Source organism: Lathyrus oleraceus, chromosome 6, assembly GCF_024323335.1.
Source record: "Lathyrus oleraceus cultivar Zhongwan6 chromosome 6, CAAS_Psat_ZW6_1.0, whole genome shotgun sequence".
In the NCBI taxonomy this organism is placed as follows: Eukaryota; Viridiplantae; Streptophyta; class Magnoliopsida; order Fabales; family Fabaceae; genus Lathyrus; species Lathyrus oleraceus.
In genome coordinates this window covers 170,622,569-170,632,501 of record NC_066584.1, presented here as the reverse complement: position 1 = coordinate 170,632,501, position 9,933 = coordinate 170,622,569, and positions in this window count along the sequence as shown.

Here is a 9,933-nt window from a genome sequence, read left to right as displayed (position 1 = left end):
CACTATCAACAACGTCCAAGGCAGACGGACCGGGTCATCGAGCCAATCCCAATGCCTTATTCAGTATTACTTCCCAAGCTGATTGACATGAATCTGGTTACGTTGAGAACTCTGGCCCCACCAATCGATCCCAATAATTTGCCTAGAGGTTATGATGTCAACGCCCGATGTGCTTTTCACTCCAACGCACCTGGCCATACTACAGATAACTGCAAGGCTCTCCAGGTCAAGGTACAAGATTTGAGAGATGCCCAGGCTATCAATTTTGCTCCGGTGCCTAATGTTATCCAGAACCCGATGCCGGCTCACGGCGGGCAGAGGATTAATGCTGTTGATAGTGGGGAAACTTTGAATTTGGTTTCTGATGTGACTAAGGTGAAGACTTCGCTATCGGTGGTTAAAGACCGACTTCTGAAAGGACAGATTTTCCCGGGCTGTGGGGAAGAATGCAGAAATTGTCAAGCTGCCGAAAACGGATGTGACAGTTTGAGAAGGGGTATTCAGCAGCTGATAGATGAAGGTTGTCTTCAGTTCGATCAGGCCCGTCCGGTGAAGAATGATGTATCGACGGTGACGTTTTATTTCACTCCTGAAGAAATATATGTTCCCGAGAGACTCGCTCCGACAACAATATATTTCCCAGAAAGTACAGAACCAGCAGCGGTGAACATCGAAAGTTCAGCACCAGTCGCAATTTACTCTGACAGCCCTCAACCGACTTTGGTTGGTCCAATCACCATCACGGTACCAGGACCTGTTCCGTATGAGAAAGACAGTGCTATCCCGTGGCACTATGGGGCTGATATCTACTGCCAGGGGTAGAAAGTTAACGAAGAAGACATTGACATTGGTAGCTCCGCTGTAGACAATGTTGGAGGGGTTGGTGGCTTCACTCGCAGTGGACGCCTATTTGCACCATCAACATTACGCGCGAATACTGAAGCCGAGGCAGCTGCCAAGGCTAAAGGGAAACAGGTATCCACCGAAGAGGTTACTACTGAGGAAGATCCTCCTAAGACCGCATTCGAGAAGGAAATGGATGAGTTTATGAGGATTATCAAGAAAAGTGACTACAAGGTAGTCGACCAGCTAAATCAGACACCCTCAAAGATCTCCATTCTCTCACTATTGCTGTGCTCTGAGGCGCACAGAGCAGCCTTGTTGAAAGTACTGAATATGGCCTATGTTCCACCGGAGATAACTGTTAACCAGTTGGAGTCAGTAGTTTCCAATGTAAACGCTAGCCGGGGGCTAGGTTTCACCGATAATGACCTGACACCTGAGGGCAGGAATCACAACAAAGCCTTGCATATCACGATGGAGTGCAAAGGGGTGGTGCTTTCCCATGTTTTGGTTGATACAGGCTCTTCTCTGAATGTTCTTCCAAAGAAAGCCTTAATGAAGTTGGATTGCGATGGCATCAGCCTAAGGCCAAGTAACTTAGTTGTGAGGGCTTTTGATGGCTCTAAGAGAGCTGTTTTTGGCGAAGTTGAGTTGCCAGTTAAGATTGGACCGCAGGTGTTCAAGAGCACCTTTTATGTGATGGATATCCAGCCTGCCTACAGTTGTCTGCTAGGTCGGCCTTGGATTCATGTTGCCGGTGCTGTTACTTCTACCCTCCACCAGAAGCTCAAATATGAACTAGAAGGTCGGATTGTCACTGTATGTGGTGAAGAGGATATTTTTGTTAGCCACCTGTCTACATTTAAGTATGTAGAGATGGATGGCGAGATACATGAGATGCTGTGTCAGGGCTTCGAAACTACAAACATCAATGAGGTCGCGCCCGAAGCTGTCTTTTCACCTGAGTTTGAGAAGGTCGGGACTTCTATCTCTTCATACAAGCAAGCTGTCGAAGTGGTTAAAGCTGGTAATGCCCAAGGCTGGGGTAAATTTGTGGAGCCAGTCATCAAAGAAGACAAGTTTGGATTGGGGTATGCTCCGGGATCTCAGAAGAATGAAACTGGTACTCTCTCCAGCGGGGGTTTAGTTTCCCCCCATATCGTCAATGCTGCAGATGAAGACAAGGCTGACAACGACTTTGACTTAGATAGTTGGATTCGCCCGTGTGTCCCGGGAGAAAAGCTCGACAATTGGTCGTCTGAAAAAACCGTCCGGGTTACTCTGCTGAAAGAGTGATTTTTATTGTTTTCCTTTATTACATGCATAATAAAGTCTTACACTTTGCCCAAGGTGTAACGGCTCATTTGTAGGGCCATCCATTTAGTTACGTTTCACAATTATTTTTATCATCAATAAAGGACGGCTTTTGCAAACAAGTTTGTGTTCTCTTTCTTTCAGTTTTTTTTACTTTTTACAAAAAAAATGGCAATGTTTCTTTTTTCGTTTTTCCTTTCTTTCAAAAAAAAAATCTCTCATTCTAAGGTAAAGCATGATCCTCCATCATGCAGAGCCGACCACTCGGATCTCACTGCTAACGACACTGCTATGGCCAAGTATGACTTCGACAATCCTATCTATCAAGCCGAAGAAGGGGCTGAGGAAGATTGTGAATTGCCTGAAGAGTTAGCCAGATTGTTGAAACAGGAGGACCGAGCTATTACACCTTATCAGGAGGTGGTTGAGACCATCAACGTTGGTACCGAAGACGACAAGAAAGAGATCAAGATCGGGGCCAGTCCACAGGCCGAGAGGAAAGACCGTTGATCATGTACTTGACTGTGTTAGAAAGGTCAATGGGTTGTGTGCTCGGTCAGCATGACGAGTCAGGTCGAAAAGAGCATGCAATATACTACCTTAGCAAAAGTTTACCGACTGTGAACAAAGATACTCATTGCTCGAGAAAACTTGCCGCGCTTTGGCATGGGTTGCTCGCCGACTAAGACAGTATATGTTGACTCACACGACTCTATTGATATCAAAAATGGATCTAGTCAAGTATATTTTTGAAAAGCCATCACTTACCGGAAAGGTTACTAGGTGACAAATGATACTGACAGAGTATGACATCCAATACACTTCATAAAAAGCCATCAAGGGAAGTGTCTTGTCAGACTATCTTGCAGAGCAACCGATTGATGATTACCAACCTATGAGGTTTGACTTTCCTGATGAGGACATCATGTTTCTCAAATCGAAAGATTGAGAGGAACCACTCCCGGAGGAGGGGCCTGACCCTGAATCCAAATGGGTTATGATGTTTGATGGGGCGGTCCACGTCAATGGTCGCGGAGTTGGTATAGTGTTGATCACACCGGAAGGGGGTTCATATGCCATTTGGTGCCAGAATAACTTTTCCCTGCACCAACAATGAAGCCGAATACGAAGCTTGTATCCTAAGACTTGAGGAAGCCGTCAATATACAGATTAAAACCCTGGATGTATACGGGGATTCAGCTTTGGTCATCAATCAAACCAACGGGAAATGGTATACACCTCAGCCTCATCTGGTTCCTTACAGAGACTACACGAGAAGATTGTTAATTTTCTTTTGAAGAAAACCAATTTGCTGATGCTTTGTTTACCTTGTCTTCGATGATTAAGGTGCTGTGCTGGAACTACGTACCCAGAATTGACGTATCTCGGTCAGAGACGAATGAAGAAAGCATTTGGTCAGAAAGTGCGCCCTCGGGGGTATCAAGTCGGTGAATTGGTACTCAAAATATTTCTTCCTCCCAACACAGATCACAGGGGCAAATGGACACCGAACTATGAGGGTCCGTACGTGGTTAAAAGGATTTTCTATGGCGGAGCTTTGATGCTAACAACCATGGATCGCGAAGGATTCCCGTCCCCTATTAACTCAGACGCAGTTAAAAAAAAAATATACTTCGCATAAAATAGACCCGCTGGACGATAAAAAGAATAGTTCGGGCAAAAAAAGGGCATCCCGACGAACCAAAAAAAAAGAGAATAAAGAGGTTCGGGCAAAAATTAGGGATATAAAAAAGAGTACACCCGGTGAGTCGAAAACCCAAAAGGGCGGCTCAGGCAAAAATGGGTATCCCGATGGATTGAAAACCCGAAAAGGGGGCGATCCAGGCAAAAGTTAGGGAATAAGTGAATGACTGTGATCTGAGTTCATCAGTGTTATATCACCGTTTCATTCAATCCGGTAATCTTCAAAGGTTAAAGATCGACTAATCATCCACTTCAGAAGGCAAGATGAGCAGAGCGTCTTGAGGACATACGAGTCATAGCAGAGTCGAAACTCAGTGGGACCCCGTATCCCCGTTGTCATTAGGATAGTTCTCCTTTTATAGCGATCACCTCTTTTCAGGGATCAGCTTCCTGATACCCTCGCCCATTCCTGGCACAAATTTTCTCCCCATTAAGAGTCGAATAATTCAGTTAAAGAGCCTCTTTATTTTTCATTTATCAGTTTGTTTGCAAAAATGTCCGAATTTTTGATAAAACATATTGCATATGAACATAATGGTGGCTTTTGCAGATGATTTGCACAGGAAAACATTTAAAATTGCTTTGAATGTGCTTAATCCCGAACGGTGATTTCAAACCGAGTAATTCCCCCGAGGTATACGTGTATTTTTGGTTGCAGGTCACAGGAACCGGATGCCAAGTCATGAATCCTCATCCCCAAGCGGTTGACAAAGTCTCTCCTCAGCAGAGCATGTTCCCCAACAGAGTTGACAGTATCCAGACTATATATCCCCAGTGGAGTTGACAGTGTCAAACTGTATCTTCCTAGCAACAGCGGAGTGGTTGCATAACCAACAGATGAGAGGGTGGCGTTCCCAGTGTTCATCTCATTCCCCAACAAATTATTTTTAACAGATTTGTTAATCCCTAGCTTGAGGGCGATTGGCAAGTTCATATCCCCAGCAAAGGCCGTTTCCTACGACATTTCCCCAAGAAGTGTTTTCCCCATAGACTCTCCTCACAGAGCCTCGCCGAACAAAGTTTCCATAGTTGATACTCCCCCCGCAAGGTCAACTTTTCAAGCAGCCAATTATTTTTGGTGGCTCATTGGTCCCGGCAGACAGATCATTCCCCACAGAGCATTCAAGGATTGATACAGCGATCTGTTCCCCACCGGAGTTTGCTTCCCCAAGCAGATTTCTTTTTACACCATGCATAACATTTGCATTTGTATGCATATCATATCAAGCATACACATAAGCTGATAAACAGGTTCTTCCAAGCAGACTGAAGAATTACTTTACAACCAAGGTGTTGCACCCCAAAATTTGCCCTCTATTTTTAACTCTAACCAATTTTTTTGTTTCACATTCATTTGCATCATCTTCATAGCATAACATTTTTTTCTGTCTTAATATTAGCCGGAATAATTTCTCGGAATTTACAAACAGACTGGTCAAATTAACTTTTTAATTGTGCCTAAAATTAGTCAACGAAAAAATGTCAAGTTTAAGTTTGCAAATGTCGGTAACATTAATCTGCGGTTCACGTGGTTTAATTTGACATGCTAAAAATATTTTTACGACTATTTTTGGTCATATGTTGATCAGTCTGAGCAGTTTAAACGGTCATAATTTTTATTTCAAAATCCGACCAAACGCTGTATTTTTCCGAGTCATTTATTTTGCGCTGATTATTTTGACGTGTTCATTTTATTTTTTCGAGTATTTTGGTGCCCGACTTTTATTTTTTTCGAGTCTATTTATTTTTATATTAGGTCTAGAATAAATAAATAGGTTAATTAGTTTTTATTTTAATTTTAACTATTTTAATTATTTAACTTTATTCAGTTTTTAATTTAATATTGGGTTTCAAAATAAACTTAGGCCCATTATCATTAACCTAATTTGTTCCTATATATATATTTACTAGCATGACTGATAGAGGGAGGCCAAAAAAGACAGAACAAAAAAGAGAAACTGAGAGTGGCTGATCTATACTATCGTACACACAGTTTGTTAATAGTTTATATATGATATATACTTTATCTATTTTGTTGATATATTTGTTACTGTGTTTCAAATACATGTTCATATGTGTGACTGTATTATGTATTCCAGATACATGCGGTTTGGTTAAATATATCAGGATATCGCCGTTTTGCTTTTTTTATGCACATAAGTATAACATGTATAATAATTTGGTTCATTGTATTATGTATTTGATGTGTTTATTTTTATATAAGTTTTACATGTCTCATAATATATAATATAATATAATAATAATTTTGTTGTTAATAAAATGCATATGGATCATATAATATATAATTTATAATATGTAACTAGTGTGTTAAATATATATATATTTCTATTTTATGTTATAATTTGATTATGTTTTCGGATCGGATCGTGTCAATACGCCGTTTTCACATATACGTGTATGAGGCGTGACATTTGTGTTATCCGATCCAGTTGCGATGATCGCAATTTTGCGCTAGCAACGCCGTTGTTTTCTTTTTAATTCATATTTCTTTTATAGACATATATTTAGATCTGCACATTTTTTTTCATAACTAACTACCCTGATTTTTCCTAAACCCTGACAATTTCGCCACAAACTCTAAATTTCAAACCTAAAACTTTAACCGTGTTATTTCCTCTAAACCATAAACCTTTTCTTAAACCTTAACAAACCTTATTATTATTTCCTATTTTCGCTCATATTTATGTTATTCATACACTGTAACTGCTTCGCCCTTGTAATATTTTAAGTTTTAACTTGTAATATTTTCAGTTTTACTTTTCGCCATCTTTATTATGTAACTGCACCAAAGCGTTGTAATAATTAGGGTTTTATTTTCTGCCATTTATTTTCTGCCATTTTATTTTTCTGCCATTTATTTTTCTGCCTTTTAAATTCCTGCCATTGATCCTATATTAACTGCGTGGTTTAGTAATGTAGGGCGTGAAAACCTACTAAATTAATTATTTAATATTTTTCTATAACCTTTATATTTTTTGTAAATAAATAATAAATACTAACTATTTTAATAACTTTTTTTTATTACTTACTTATAATAATAAATCCTTATATATTTTGTAAATAAAATCTAATTGACCATTTTTCTAATTGAATAATAATAATAAACCTATTAATCTAATAATTTGATATTTTCTATAATCTTTATTTATTTTGTAAATAAATAAACTTAATATTTTTCATATAACTCTTTTATTTTATAATTTGTACATTAATCTATTTTAAATTCTTTTATTATTACTAATTTATTTTAAACTCATATTTTTCTAATAACTTCTAAAAAAATCTAACTTGTTTAACCTAAAATAATTTCTTTTAAAATTCTAACCTTTTTATTATCACTTTATTATTATTGTTATGTTATTATTGCTTTATTACCATTGTTTATTTATTATTTTATTATTATTTTATTATTATTTGCTTTTATCTATTCTATTTTTGCTTCATTATTTTCCTTATTTTAATTTTGTTTTATTTATAATATTAGGAACAAATGTATAGGTTGTAAATTTATTCTTTCTCGCCTGATTATTATGTATCTGTCCCATAGCCATTTAATAGTTTAGGAATTTATTTTTCTTGCTTTTATTTTTGTAAATATTTATTGCGTGGTTAGTAATTTAGGGAGTGCAAAAAAACTAACTGTAAATAATTGAACTTAGAAAATTAAATTCAAGACAAATATCTGAAAAATAACACTCACACACGTAAGTCGATCTTTGATCGCCATCTGTACTTCCTAGGGTATTCCTCTTGGTTGCCTTCTTTAAATGGTCAAGTCCCTCGAAAAAATGGGTGTCTTAAGCAAAGTCCCTTCAAACAGAAAAATCATCAAGTCCCTATAAACTTAAAAGATCAAGTCCCTACGAGGTTGCCTACGATATAATGATCTTGTCCCTTCGGTAAATATGATGATAGTCCCTACGAGTTGCTAAAGACACCCCTTATGTTGCCTTCATTGACCATACGATGACCCTACGCCCGTCCCTTAAACACATCCAAGGTAATGACTACTTATTCCTTAATAATAGGGACAACCTTACCATTGAAAGAATATACGAGAACACGAAAGACTTAATCTAGGGTAGGTATCTCATAGTTACTTGCTCACACTTTTCAAAATTACTTTTACACCTCACAATTTCTAAACTAGGCTTTGTATACACCCATACGAGGGTCATTACTAAGTACTTAAAGAAATTTTTCTAATCACACACTACACTCTTGCAAACAAACAAAGTGAGCTAAGTAACTAAGAGCCCATGGATAACCATGGATATAAAGGGTGCTAATACCTTCCCTTTGTATAACCTACCCCCCGAACTCAAAATCTTTTTAAGGTCTTTCCTGTTCTTTTATGTCCTTTCCTTTTGGATAAAATAAAAGTCGGTGGCGACTCTTGCTATTCGCAACATTTAACTAAAGTCAATTCTCCCACCGTGTTACAGAACTGGCGACTCCACTGGGGATTTAATAAAAGAGGGGTACCCTTAGGAATTAGATCACTTTAAAATTGTTTGCCTTGTTTGCTTTATACTTATCTGTTGGGTGCTATTATGTGTGAAAGACCCTAACCCGGATCTAGCGTACCTTAGGTAAATGGCAATAGACCAAGGAAACTGTACGGCGTATATCGATATGGTTGATCTGGTGGCCATAGTTAGTGTGACTTCTTGGTTGGTGCTTATGTTCCTTAAGCAAGTTGAGGATAATATGAGGCTGCCATATGTTGTCAATACACTAACTGACTTTTAGAACCCTAGTCATCCCATCTTGGCCTTTAGAAAGTAGTGAGATAACCGGCTTTGGTGAAGACTGAAGCTGGTTGATACTGGATACTACACTCATTGAGATCCTAAACTTGGAGGGTTTTGGTTGGCAAGTAAGTCGCCTACTGAACAACCACCCTTGTGAAGGATCAATGATTTTGAGATCCCTTAGAACCTGGTTACTTTTGTAGGACAGGATGAATCAACTAAACTTCAGGGGAGGGTACTTACCTTTAAACCTCATGCAAGCCTTCAAACCTAGGGCTATTGTGTGACTTGTTTGTGTGTGCCACATGTTTGTGATTGAGCATAACATCATAGCATCATCATGCATCATAAGCATAGCATTTTCACTAACCATTTCAAGGACCAAAGGATTTATCTTTATTGCAGGTCATGGCTTCTGCTCGTAGGAATACTATCCGGATCAACTTTGTAGGAATACCTCCTAAGCTTAAGGAATTGGTCTCTCAAGTTTCTGAAAACTCCCAGTTCATCAAGAGGCATGGTCACCTACTGGATCTAGTCACTTCAGGGTTCAATGAAGACATGATGAGTGTCCTGTTTCAGTTCTTTGACCCTAAACATCATTGCTTCACATTTCCCGACTATCAGCTGGTTCCTACAATGGAAGAGTTCTCCAAGCTTCTGGGTATACCTATTCTTGATCAGAAACCCTTCACAGGCTTGGAAAAAGAGCCTAAACCTGAAGTCATTGCTGAAGCCTAAACCTGGAGACATCTTACACTCTCTTCATACCCGTACTACGAAGGCACGAGGAACTCTGATGTGTTGCATACCTCTATTATCTAGGTGGTTTATTTCTCACCTTCCTCGATCAGTGATGAAGAATGAACAAGGGTTCAGGTGGTCCAAGAGGATTATGTCACTTTCTCATTCAGATATTCATTGGTGCTCTAGATCTATGGAGAATGTTACCATCATTGACCGTTGTGGGGAGTTCCCTAATGTGCCACTCTTTGGCATAAGAGGGGGCATTACCTACAACCCTTCTTTAGCTCTACGTCAGTTTGGTTACGCTCGGACTGATGGTCCTCATGACATGCTTATTCAGGGTATTGTGTTCGACTACGACAACGATCTTCAAGGTTACCGTCAAAGGTTCATACGAGCATGGGGTAAAGTGAACAAGGTTGACAGCAAGACTCTGGAACCCAAGTACACTATTCCTATGGAACCATATCTCAGATTGGTACAATCTCGTGCTCAGACTCTTATGATACCATATCCTGATATCCTGCCAGTTACCATGGAGCCTGTTGCT